This window comes from Musca autumnalis, unplaced genomic scaffold, assembly GCF_047663935.1.
Source record: "Musca autumnalis isolate F117 unplaced genomic scaffold, ASM4766393v1 scaffold_2, whole genome shotgun sequence".
NCBI lineage: Eukaryota > Metazoa > Arthropoda > Insecta > Diptera > Muscidae > Musca > Musca autumnalis.
In genome coordinates, this window is record NW_027411755.1 from 98989892 (window position 1) to 99003679 (window position 13788).

At 34.4% G+C, this 13788-nt stretch overlaps 1 protein-coding gene across 2 annotated transcripts in view; it reads right to left on the reverse strand.

The window, feature by feature from the left end:
- The window catches only part of mib2 (E3 ubiquitin-protein ligase mind bomb 2), a 361272-nt gene that overhangs the window by 228641 nt on the left and 118843 nt on the right, over window positions 1–13788 (reverse strand). Inside the window, exon 1 of one of the 2 annotated variants that reach the window (XM_073968613.1) lies at window positions 12184–12628. The exons of the other annotated variant lie outside the window; for it this stretch is intronic. The gene's annotated coding sequence lies outside the window, so the exon portion shown is untranslated. Of the gene's footprint in view, window positions 1–12183; window positions 12629–13788 lie in introns of those variants that run through there. 2 annotated transcript variants of the gene reach the window in all.

Consider the following 13788-nt stretch of genomic DNA (forward strand, 5'->3'; position numbering starts at 1 on the left):
ACCATCATCCTGTGTAAGAAGTATTTTTCCTCGAGAGAGAATTTGCAGTGTTTGTGTCATTAGTACGAGTAATATTTGTAATTTGTCCCAGGGACAAGGTTTGCGTTCACCACAAGAATTAACTTGGCATACTCAAGTCGAACCCTTGAGTGAGGGGTGTGATTAATTCAGTGTTCACCAGCAACAATAAATTCAACCGCTGCGTTTGTGTTGGGCACACACACGAGATTATCTTTCTCTCTCTAGATAAACATCGCGTGCGTTAATTCATTGCTAAAACAAAGAAGATGATCGGTGGTGAGAGTAACGTAGAAACTCACCACAATTTAGATTGTGTGTGTTCACACAGATACGGCTCGCGATCCCAGTGGTGATTAACACTGGATTAATTTCATATAAGTCACATTCCGGGATTGTCAAAATAGGCAATCCTTAAACAATATCCAAAAAACAGTTTTTAAAATAAAAAGTTTTAAATCATTAAAAATAACCAAGTTTTTCCTATATTTTTAAGTTTTTCTAGACTGCCGGCCTTCGGTCGGGGCTTAATATTTTCACCTCTGGGGTATGTCCAAAAATCGGCTACGCAATCCAAAGTTTTACTGAATTCATTTTTTTTCATTGCATTAAAATGGCATTATATTGCACATTTTTTTAGAAAGAATAATGCAGACAGTTGAAGACTAATATCTCCGGCTCCATATAAAGTACCGCTGCGAATAGGATCGCATTAGAAAAGCTAAAGTGTAGTCTACAAACTGGGTGGTGTTTGGATTTACTTCATAATCGCTTATTTCTAATGTTTTATCATTTTTTATAAAATAACCGATTTTTTTGATATGAATTCATTTTTTTTCATTGCATTAATATGGCATTATATTGCACATTTTTTTTAGAAAGAATAATGCAGACAGTTGAAGACTAATATCTCCGGCTCCATATAAAGTACCGCTGCGAATAGGATGGCATTAGAAAAGCTAAAGTGTAGTCTACAAACTGGGTGGTGTTTGGATTTACTTCATAATCGGTTATTTCTAATGTTTTATCATTTTTTATAAAATAACCGATTTTTTGGATATTTCTGTCGAACCGGTCATTTGACGGGTAAATCGGTTCATAATAACCGGTTCTGCGGTGGGTTTTTTATTCTTACTTACGGATCAAATAACCGGATAACCGGGTACGTCCCAGCCAAAAAATATATATTGCCGTAATCAGGGAGAGAAGATCTATCCATGACAAAAAATTTCAGCGTGATCCGAGCCTTAAGCGTAAAGTAAAGTTAAGCCGATTTTTGGAGAGTTTTGTGACTGAGAACTTGCAAATTTTTGCTGGGAAAATTTGTCCGCAAAAATTTGCAAGTCTGATCAGCTGACTTTTAATCACCTGTTCAATGTAAACAACTGGAAATGTTAACATTTTTGACCAAGAAAATTTCACAATTGCACATTTTTTTAGATTCTAAAGCGTTGTGGATAGGATTAAAGCAATAAATAAGTAAACTGCAATTTTAAAATGTATGTTTTTGTTCCGTTTGGTTTAAAACATCAAAAGAAACAAAAACAAATTTCATACATTTTCGGAAACAGCTGACCTTCTTGCAAGTTTTTGCAAAATGCTGTTCGATAACTTTCTGCAATTTTTCTTGCTTGAGAGAGTAAAATTCACTGAGAGAGGTTGCTGGAACTGACTGAGTAATTATTGCTGGGAAAGTTATCGTACACACCTAATAAGTGGAGTGGTGCTGCTTGATTTTGGAGTTGGTGTGATCTTGTTTACAGGCAATTGCTATTTGATTGGAGAAATTGTAGACTTCGCAGTGGTGTCTCATTAGCTCTGTGCTGCTGTTGTTGTTGCTGTGTTGTAGGCGTATTGATTGTAGAGTTTGTGGAGCTGGTACATACATACATATGTGCAATGTCGTCTACAACCAAAACGTATACTTGCCCTACATGTAACTGCTTGGTAAAGGGTAATCAAAATAGTGTTGGTTGCAGTATCTGTGGGATGTTTTATCACATAAAATGTGTCAATGTGACCACTGAACAGCACAATTTCTTGTATAAGAACAGGAACAACAAAATGTTTTCATTCAAATGTCCAACCTGTATCAAGAAACCTACGCGTAATGTGGATGCCAACTCCGATGTTGCTGGTAGTAGTAGAAGTGTTGCTGTTTTGAATGAAGCGGATATCTGTGATAAGGTTTTTGATTCGATGCAAAAAGAATTAGACGACTATAAGTTGTGCTTGCAGAATCAGTTTGAAACCTTTATGCTTAAAATGAAAGATGTTGTTAAGAAGTTGAGAGAAGATCTTGATGTAAGTGTTCAGCGGATGGAGGAATCTGTGAGAGATTGCCGTACAGTGATTGGGCAATTAGAGCACACTTTGCAAGAAAGAGAAATTGAAAATGATATTCTAACGAGGCGCCTGAATAGATCCAACGTTATAATAATGGACTGCCGGATGGTATCAAAATGTTAAGAGATCCTGTAATGAAAATAGCTTCACTATGCGGCATTGATATTCGACCTAGCGATATCAACCACTGTTGCTACATCTCGAAGGGTAAATCGATACTAGTAAAATTTAACTCGGTTTACCTCAGAGACAGTCTTATGGCGAGTTATCAGAGAAGGCGTAATCCGTTGTTGCTTTGTGAAGTTACTGATGTTTCTGTGAGGAGTTGTGGAGATGCAAAAAAATTCGCAAATTCAAGCTGCTAAGTGCAGACAATCCGAAAGCTTTGGTTATGCTTCCAGATGGTAAAGAAGATGAGTTTGATGTCAGACGATGTGCGGATATGTTGGAGAATGATACGCAGCCTGTTGCTTATTCGCAGCAGAGTAGTGGTAATAGTGATGAGAATTAAAGTTGGGTTATTTGGGTAGCATAATTATTTATTGATTTTTTTAGGATTACCGGAAATTTATTTATTTAATTTAATAATTTAAATTTAGTTTTGAATGATGAGTTTTTCTACGAATTTGGGTGATATAATAAGTGATAACAGTTTTTTGGTTAGTCAGCTATGCAATTTTAAAAATAATTTAAATGTTGGTCATATTAATCTTCGAAGTTATAATTTAAGCAAGAACTCGTTTAAAATCCATGAGTTAAGAAAAATCTTAGAAGGAGATAATCTTGCCATTTTCGGGGTCACTGAGTCGTGGTTAAAACCTGTTGTTGCGACGCCCTGATAGTAGAGGAGGGGGCGTTGTGTTGTATGTGTCTCAGTGTATGAGGCATAAATTGGTGTGTAGGGGCAGTTCTTATGGTGTAGTTGAATATGTATTTTGTGAGGTGAATGTGAACAACAATGTAGTGCTCTCTGGTGTGGTATATCTACCACATGGTGATATCGCGTCAATGGAAGAAGAAATTTCTGATATAAATGTAAGATACCCCAATGTTGTTATTATTGGTGATTTTAACAATAACATGTTTGATTTGTCACGGAGTTTTGTTGTAAGGAATATTTTTAGTAGAATGAATTTATCTGTTGTTCACAATTCTATGCCCACGCATATTGATGTTTCACATGGATCTACCTCGTTGTTGGATTGTTTCGTTGTGTCTTGTCCAGTGTGACCAGATCTAAAAAAGTGTTGCAGCTAAATCTGCTTTGAAATTATGCTAAAAAATGCTAAAAATAAATATTAAAATGCCAAAAAATAATGCTAAATTTAAAAACGTCGTTTTTAATAATATATACCCTCCGCCACAATATGGAAGGTAAACTAAGTTTGTTTTTCCGTTTAAAGCGCTTCAAAATAATCATTTGCGACCCTATAAAGTATATATATTTTTTTTGATCAGGGTAAAATTCTTAGTCGATTTATGCATGTCCATCTGTGGTAATCACAAAAATTGAGATAGGAATTGCCTATAATTTAGCATTTAGCGTTCCTAGGGTTCAAAAAAATTATCTACCAAAAACTGCCAACATGTGTTCATTTTTTGGAATAGCCTTAAATAACGGGTATTTTTATGTTTTTAGCTACATTTTGAGACCAGATCGAATTAGCTGTAATTTCGTATTTATGGTTTTGAACAAACTTCTCCATTAAAAATTGTGGACATAGGTCTACATACCGGTACTGTCCGGTTTCAGGTATTTTAAGTTTTTATATAAATTTTCGGTTTAAATTGGCTGTAATTAGCATTTAAGCTTCGTAGTGATCAACAAACGTCACCGCCAAAGTTGTGGGCATAGGTCAAGGTTTTGGAATAGGTCTTATAAACTGGTACCGGCTGATTTAAGGTAGTTAGGTGTCATTTGGGTTCAAAGTGGTTATAAAACTTCTTCAGCATAATGGCGGACACATGCCCACGATTTGGTGGCCCCCTCATAACGACGCTAAACTTTCGGGCAAAATTGGATGTCATTTGATATTTATAGGTCCCAGTGGCCAAAAACGTCTCCATCTAAAATTCTGGCATTGGTACTTTCGTAACAAAAAGAAAAACTAATTATTCCATATCAGTTCAGAATATTGCATGGTGGAGGATATAACAAGTTCAGCCCGGCCATACCTAACTTTTTTGCTTGTTTTATTTTATTTTCTTATTCACATTTTCATTTCCTGCCATATTTTATATTGCATAAATTAATAAATTAAATGCATAAAAAATAAAAATTAGCTGTTTTTTTTTATGAAAAAGTACTAATATATTTGGGATTTTAGGGATAGAATAATGCTAAATTAATAATTGAAATATGCTAAAGAAAATGCTAAATGCTAAATGGAAAATTTACGACTAAATACAAAAAAATAATGCTAAATTTAAAATAAATAAATAAATTTAGCTGCGAAAATGCTAAAATGGTCACACTGGTCTTGTCCGAATTTAATTGCTTGTTCAAATCAATTTGCATGTCCTGGTATTTCGGATCATTCGTTTATTTTTCTGTCGGTTAGTATGCACTGTCGTCTGGTTAAGCAGTTTTATGAATATGCGGACTATGACGCTGTTGATTTGTTGGCTCTCGCGGATGCATTTGCTATGTGTGGTTTAGATGGTGTGTATGATGTGGCTGATGTTGATGTACTTAACCGTGGTTTACGTTATATGCATAGTGCTGTCCCGGTTAAAAAGCCGTTCTGTAGAGTCAATCATGATGATTGGTTTAAATCTCCAGACATACGTTATCATCTGTCTGTTAGAGATATAGCCTACAGTGCATATCTTCGTGACAAGAATATTGTTAACTGGAAGAATTACTGTAGATGTCGGAATCGGGCTAAGAAAATTATCAGGAGACTTAAATTTATAGCGCATGGTGACATGTTTGCGAATAAAACGTCTAAAGATATTTGGTCCATCTTGAATAAGAGTGGTTTGGGAGATGAGGATAGTGAAGTTGATTGTGTAGATGTTGAACAGTTGAATTATAATTTTGTGTCTAATCAAACGGTGAATGAATTTGATGTTTCTTGTATTCCTGATAGTGTTTATGATGGTTTTTCGTTTCGTGCTGTTGATTTGGCTGAAATTGTAAATGCGTTTTATAAGATTAAATCTAAAGCAGTTGGTTATGATGGTTTTCAACTTAAATTTCTGATGAGCTATCACTGTTCATGTTAGCCAGTATGGATTTAGATGTAACCGTAGTACAACGTCCCTCCTTGTTGGATTGACTGACAATGTGAGGAAGACTGTTGGTGGGGGTGGTTGTTGTGTTCTGTTGTCTTTGGACCTTGAAAAGGCCTTTGACAAAATTAATCACTTCATTTTGATTAAGAAGTTGCGTCGTTTTTTTTTTAATTTTTCGTCTTCAGCGTGTAAGCTTATCTTTTCGTATTTGTTCCGGAGGTTGCAATATGTGAGTTGTAAAAATTGTGTTTCGAGTATGCTACCTGTGAGTAGTGGTGTGCCCCAAGGTCCTGTCCTTGGGCCTTTGTTGTTTATAATGTATATTAATGATTTGTTTGGTTGTATTAATAGTAGAAATTGTATGTCATTTGCCTTTGCTGATGATATACAGGTTTTGTTTAAAGGGGAATATGTTTTTATGGATGTTTTGCAGTCTTCTATTGATTTTAATATTAATATGTCAGTCACGTGGTTGTCCAACAATGGGCTCTCAATAAATACTAGTAAGACTAAGGCTATGTTTTTTGGCAACTTCCAAGAGAGTTCTATAAATGTTTCCATCTATAGGGAGTCTATAGATGTTGTAAGCTCGATGAAGTGTCTTGGTTTGTTGCTTGATAGTGGTTTGGAGTTTGATCTGCATGTTAATTGTTTAGTTTCCAAGGTAAACTTTATTTTAAGAAAGTTGTACTGTTTGGATATTGTCCTACCTAAGAAAATTAGGATACAGGTAGTACATGCATTGATAATGCCGCATGTTTTGTATTGTATTGAGGTTGTTGGTGGAAGTTGTGGCTATGTTTTGCGTAAGCTTAAGCTATTGTTTAATAGGGTCATGCGCTATGTTTTTGTGCTTAAACGTCGTGATCATATTTCTTCGTATGTAGAAGAATTTCTTGGTAGTTCGTTTGATGCTTTTCTGAATATTAGGTGCATGCTGTTTTTCTTTAAGGTGATACAAATCCAAGCCCCTTCCTCTGTTTTAGAGTTATTTGTTTTTAGTAGATCGGAGAGGAATAAACAAATTCATATACCGCGTTTGACCCCTTTTTTGGAAAAATCCTTTTTGGTACGGGTTGCCCGTGTGTTCAATGGTTTACCGCAAGATCTTAAGACATTCAGTGGCTCCTTAACCTGTTATAAAAGGAAGTTATTTCAATATTTCAATCGGAGTGATTTTGAAGATTAATAATTTTTCGACTAGTACAAATTTTTGTTATGATTGTTTATGTTCCTTATTTTTAATATTGCTTAGCTGATTTACTAAACAGATCTTCATATTTTCTTTAATTACATCCTGTTAATGAATTTTAAGACTATTAAATTTAATGTATTGTTAGTTTTAAGCTTTTGGAGTAGTGTATGTTTTGTAGCTTTTGGAACCGCTCTTGGCCCTATGGGCTAGGTTCCCATTTATGAAAATAAATTGAATTGAATTGAAATGAAAATGCAATGTGAAGTTTTTTAGTATTTATTTCAAAAGGTTCCGGTTAAATCTTTAGTCAGTCAGTCAGTTTTTTTTTTTTGTATGTGGATTACGCGGTTTGGGGCGCAGCCTCAAATGGGAATAAGTTTATTCCAAGGCCCGTTCCCCAATATTTTTGGTTTAGCACAACTAACCCGGGGGTTCCTAATTACAACGTTTTCTTGTATGGACCACTACAAAAAAAAATTGTCGTCATTTTAATTACTTTTCAATTTGTGAAGATAGAACCTCATCGGGAATGCGACTAATGTAATTGTAATTGCCACATAACAAACCATAAATTAATTTTTCATAGGTAAGTCACGTCACCCTGATCACAAATATATATAAGATTTATTGCGGAAGTCCACACTTCCCGAGATATGGGCCCAAGGAATTTCCGAAAATTCCTTTGTACTCGTATGTATCTTCGCTATTTTTGAACGGATAATGATAATATGGGAACTATTGTAAAGCTTAAGGAATATACTATCATATTTATATAGATGCGTTCAAAATAATAGGAGTGCCCATACAAAAAACGGAAATGGTAATAAATATGGTACAACTTATCCATTTTGGTTTATTTTGTATTTGTTTAACATTGTTGACATCTCAATAGTTAATTCATTAGCAGAAATGTGGCAATTTGTTTTAAATTATTTACTGTTTACACCAAAAAAAAAATAGGAGTGTGGAAGAAAAAGGACAATAAAAATATTTTTAGTTGAGTTTAGGATCAAAATTGTCAATATTTTAGTTAACAGTAATGAATTCAATAGATTTTATGGGATTTGATGTATGTTTGAAAACAAAAGAGAAGTCTCCCTTGTCCCATTATTGGGCAACTCAATGGATTTTGTAGACAAAAGCTTTAATGATTATATTTGTTTGACGCTATGGATGTTATCTCGAACAATATATAATGATTGGTATCCCATAAATTTGTGTATTTTGATCCTTGAGCCAAGTTTAAGCCAATTTATGTAAGGATCGGCAAAAAAATATCTATAAGGAATTTATTCCTCGACCAAATAATATTTGGAAGTCCTTGGGATGTTAACCTTATATATGCAATAAATTTCGCTTCTATTAAAAAAAAGTTTAAAACGTGAACGGTTGAAATGTACTTTTGCGCCATTTTGTGATAGGCAGGCTGGGCTTGCACTATGGTTGATATACGCCGTAATATATTTTTCAATATAAACTTACGTTTTTCACTCAAAAATACTTCATTTAGGTTAGTTCTATAAGAAAACTGTGTATTATACGATTCAAACCTAATAAACATAACCGTAGGCCAACTTCAAAAGTTTGTCTCTAAAGTTTCCTTTATAACAAAGCGTGTTGAAAAATGTCTCATACATATGTGCCAATCATCCATTTTTTCAGATATGAACAAAATAATGAATTCGCGTGCTGTTAAGATGCTGAGGACCTCAAAACATTACTTGATCGAGAAATTAATGCCTTATAGATACGCTTTTTTGGCCGATCCTTACGTAAAGAGGTAATGGAAACCGGATTTAGCTTGGCTCAAGGATCAAAATACACAATTTTCCGGGATACCGATCGTTATATATTGTTCGAGATAACAGCCAGAGCATCAAAAAACTCTAATCACTAAAAGTTTTGTCTACAAAATCCATTGAGTTACCCAATAAGTGCTCAATTTATGGGAAAAATCGCCGCAAGGACAATAGCATGTTTTTGGCTACATCCAAAGGACTTTTGTTTTCATACAGACGTCAAATCTATTGGATTCACTACTGTCAACTAAATTATGGACAATTTTGATCTTAAACTCAACTAAAAATATTTTATTGTCCTTTTTCTTCCGCACTCCTATTTTTTTGAACAAAAAATTTGAAGGCGATTTGTAATGTTGGTGTAAGCAGTAAATAATTTAAAACAAATTGTCACATTTCTGCTAATGAATTGCCTGTTGGGATATCTACAATGTTAAATACATACAAAATAGAGCAAAATGGAGAAGTTTAACCATGTTTATTCGACCATTCCCTTGGTGTGAATGAGCATTCCTATTATATGGAACACAGCTGTATATTTTATAAATAGGAGATTTAAGACTTTTCCTATGTGCAGGTGCAAATCTCTGGTACGGCGACAACATTTTCGGAGCAAGTTGAGTTTAAGCATTAAGCTCAGATAAAATTATAATTTTTTCCTAAATAGCCAGCCTTCGGCCCGGGATTTAAGACTTTCTGCTATGGACAGGTGCAAATCTAGGGCACGGGAACAAAATACCTTTTATATTTAAAATTTTTCTCTAAGTAGCCGACCTTTAACAATTAAGAGCAACTACTCCATAAAAAACCTTTTTAATGAGGCAACAATGATAGAAGTAAAATCATTAAGAATAAAATTAAAAAATACACATGTTAGCGATTGCAAGGAATATAACATTACGTCAAAGATGACTACTCAAAAAATACACATTTCTGTTTCCTCTTGGGGAAAACATATTGTAATCAATTAATTTGCTTCATGGAGAGAAGCAACCAGTTTATTCCGAAATGACAAGAAATTAAGATTAAAACGCTTTAAATTATTCGGCAGCGAGTTAAACAAACGAGACACTCTCACAATAAACGATTCATCCATATGGACATCCAACCTGGGAATACGCAAATTCGTACTACGAGTGGATCGCAAAAACTGAAATTATTGCCAAGAAGTGAGGACACTGTATCTTGCAAACTTTGTAGAAATGCAACATACATCTGATGTCAATAAAATCAGCGAAGGAACAACCCATGAAACGTTCAACAAATGGAGAAATGTGGGTGTAAATACCCACAGAAAAAAATATACCTTATCGCACTGTTGAAAGCTGTCTGCACTTTTCTTATGTTTTGCGAAACAGTTCCGGAATATACTTCTAAACAGTAAAGTATGTTTGGCATTACGAGCGCATATACCAACTTTCGCATGACATGATACGGAAGAATAAGGTCACAATTGTAAAGTCGACGCAACGCAATGTGTACGCGAGAAACAACTCGGTCAAAGTGCGTGGAAGATGTTAATTTGTTATCAATGAGAACACCTAAAATCTCCAAAACATCCACAAATTCTAATGGAACATCTTCATACTTCAAACCAAGATTAATATCATGCGAAGAGAAAATAATGGCCTTCGTTTTAGAAGGATTAACACTCAATTTGTTACAATTCATCCAAGTTCTTACTGAGGATAGAGTTATGTTTATACAAGATTCTAATGCATCCACATAACTCAATTTACCCGTAAACAAAAGTTGGACGTCATCCGCAAAGAGGTAGGTGGAACAGAAATCACCGATACTGGTAGTAATGTCATTAATAAACAGTAAGAAGAGAATTGGCCCCAGAACTGAGCCTTGAGGTATTCCACTCTTAACAGATAAGACTTCCTACGTAGCACCACTGACAACTACGTACTGCTTCTTGTCAATCAAATAAGAAGACATCAAACGACACGCAGTGGAATGAAAACCGTATATTCTGTGTAACTTATTAACCATAATTGAATGATCCACTCTGTCGAATGCCTTTTCAAGATCCATAGATAACAAACCCGAAAGTCTGCGATTATTGAAGTTCCTTCTAACAGTGCCAGTAACCCCCAACAGCAGGTTTGTTGTACTTCTGTTTGCTCTAAATCAACACTGTGAATCACTTAAAGTGTGCTTAGAATCTATATATTCTAGCAATTGTCTTTTCAATATATGCTCCATGACTTTAGCTAGAATAGGTAAAATTGAAATTGGTCTTAAGTTGTCGAGAGATGTAGCATTCGATTTTTTCTTAATGGGAGTTATTTTACCAACTTTCCACAACGTTGGGAATGTGTGTCATAATAATAGAATTAATTATATGGAGAAGTGTTGATCCAATATGAGGCAGAACTATTTTATAAAACTTTAAAGAGAACCCATCATTACCAGGTGCATTTGATTTAATTTAAGAAAAGGCTAAAAATAACTCATCGAGACCAACGGCAGCGGGTTCTTTCGTACCGAATTGACCCGGAACCATAGTGTTTCGGCCAGCGGCTGCCAACCCAGCATTAAAATTATGCTTCCACGTAGGTTTAAATGCTGCTACAACAACAACAACAACGGAACGAAAACTAAATTCTCCTTCATCAGGGCGTGGTAAATATACTGAAGATGGGGTCGAGGTATCCAATTGGTGGCATAAATAGAATACTCTACCAGCTGGCGGAAAAATCTGAAATGTTTACCACAGGTAAAGTTTGTTGGTGGGAAGTCCATACCTCCCGAGATATGGGCCCCTGAAGTTCCGAAAGTTACCTTGTTAAAGTAAGAAAAAAAATAAATTAAAAAAATGTTGTTTTCTTTCCCTAAATTGGCTCCTGTCCATAGGAGAAAGTCTTAAATAACCGGCCGAAGGCCGGCTATTTGGAAAAAATTGCAATTTAAAATTTTTTCCGTCAGCTGGTAGAGTATTCAATTTGGGAGCAAGTTGAGTTTAAGCATTAAGCTCGGATAAAATTATAATTTTTTATATATAGCCGGACTTCGGCCGGGGATTTAAGACATCTAGGGAACGGGAACAACATTTTCTTTTAAATTAAACATTTTCTCTAAGTAGCCGACATTTAACAAGGGAATTTTCGGAACTTCGGAGGCCCATATCTCGGGAAGTATGGACTTCCGCAATAAATGTTATATATATTTGTGATCAGGGTGGCGAGACCTACCTGTGACAAAAATTTGGTCCCGTTCCGGGCTTAATGAAAACATTCAACTTATGCCTCAATTTGTACCCAATTGGTTCCTTACGAAATTTTGATTCAATTCATTCCGCACTTCCGCAATAAATGTGACGAGACCTACATGTGAAAAAAATTTGATCCCGATCCGAGCTTAATGAAAACATTCAACTTAAGCCAAAATAATTTTGAAAAAATTATGATCGCGTTAGCCCTGTTTAGCATCTGTCCATAGGAAAAAGCCTTAAGTCCCGGCCGAAGGCTTCACAAAAATTTAATTTAAGTTCCAAATCCAGCCACTACATTCAACATGCTCCTATTTACATTGTATGTGTCTAGGAGCATTACAAATGGCAAACAATTACAAACTACTTACCTGTATATATATGTCAAGCTTCTTGGTGTATATATTCAACATTTGTTTGGAAACATTGCACGAGTAAGTTTCAAAATGTACGCAATAGCCTTTTCTATTTTTTTTAATATTTACTTTAGAATATGTAGAAAATGCATTTTTACAGTGTTTTATTTAACTTGTAATATGTATATATCGGTATATGTTCTCAACTTTCATGCATCCGCAAACAATAACACATTTAAAATGAATATGTTAATGCAAATATAGTTTCATAAGTATCCGTTTGTTTTAGTTATAGTGTTTAAAGGCGTATTTTTACAAAAAATGCCTATAATTTATTTGGATTGGAATTATCAAGTATAACATTTACGTCATTTTTGCACAACTGTCCAATTATTCAAGTTCGTAACGTGAGTTCTTACTACACAGAATTACGTACATACACTACTATTTCCAAAACTATACCTAAAGATACGACGTATGACTTTTGGCAAAATAAAGGCTGGTTTAGACTCATGCTCCGAAATCCACTGGATTTCACGAAATCCTGAAATTCACCCCTGTGTTTAATGCTATGTTTACATTTACGAAATCCACTCGATTTCATCTGTCAATTCCTTTGTGTATACGTCAAATGGAATCTCATCTGAAATCATTGGATTTCATTTGACGTTTGGGCAATGGATTTGACAGTTGAAATCGAGTGGATTTCGTAAATGTAAACATAGTATAAAGCCTTTTTAGATGAGCACCTTATGCTTGGCTTACATTCGGCATCGTTTCGTGATTTCGCCCGAAATCAAGCAGAATTTACCATGATTTTGCATACAAAAATGAAATCATCTCATTTCGTGATTTCATCGAAGTCACAGTACTCATGATATACAACCCTGTTTTTGCCTAAAAAAAGTACCAAAAGTTGCAAGACTTTCCACGTAGCACAATAAACAAGGTGGATGGCGAATTGCTGCAACCAAAAAATGTAATATCAAAATTTGTAAACAAAGTAAAAAAATTTAATTACTTTGTTACAATGTTAAATTTTCATTGCGTTCCCTACTTTTTTCATCGTAAAATTCGCAAATGAGCGAAAAGTGAAAAAATAATTTAATTTAATTTATTTGACAATCGCAGTAACATAGCCCATAGGGCCAAGAGCGGTTCTAAAAACAGCTATACAATAACTACTCTCAGTTACTTATATCTAACAATATTTCTTAGCTTATCATAAATAGAATTATACACAAATAAAAGCAAAAGCATGTAAATTAAGAAATAAAAATATATAACAAAACAATCATTTTTAGAATCAGCTATGCAACAATATATCATTACAAACTAAGACAAAATTTATGAACGCTGTATTTCATTACGATTAAAATGAGCACATAACTTATTCTTGTAGCATTTTAAAGAGGAATTAAAGCTTTGTCCCTTTACTTTTTTAATGGTAAGAGTGGTAAAAGAGAAAAGTTTCAAAATTGTTCAAAATTGCTCTCTCATGAAAATTTTTACCAGAAAAGTAAAGGAACGGAAAAATGGTAGATCCGGCAGCAATGTCAGAAAAAAACATAAAAAATCGATTTTCGTCTTTTATTTCACAGTTTTTAATTTAGTGTTGTC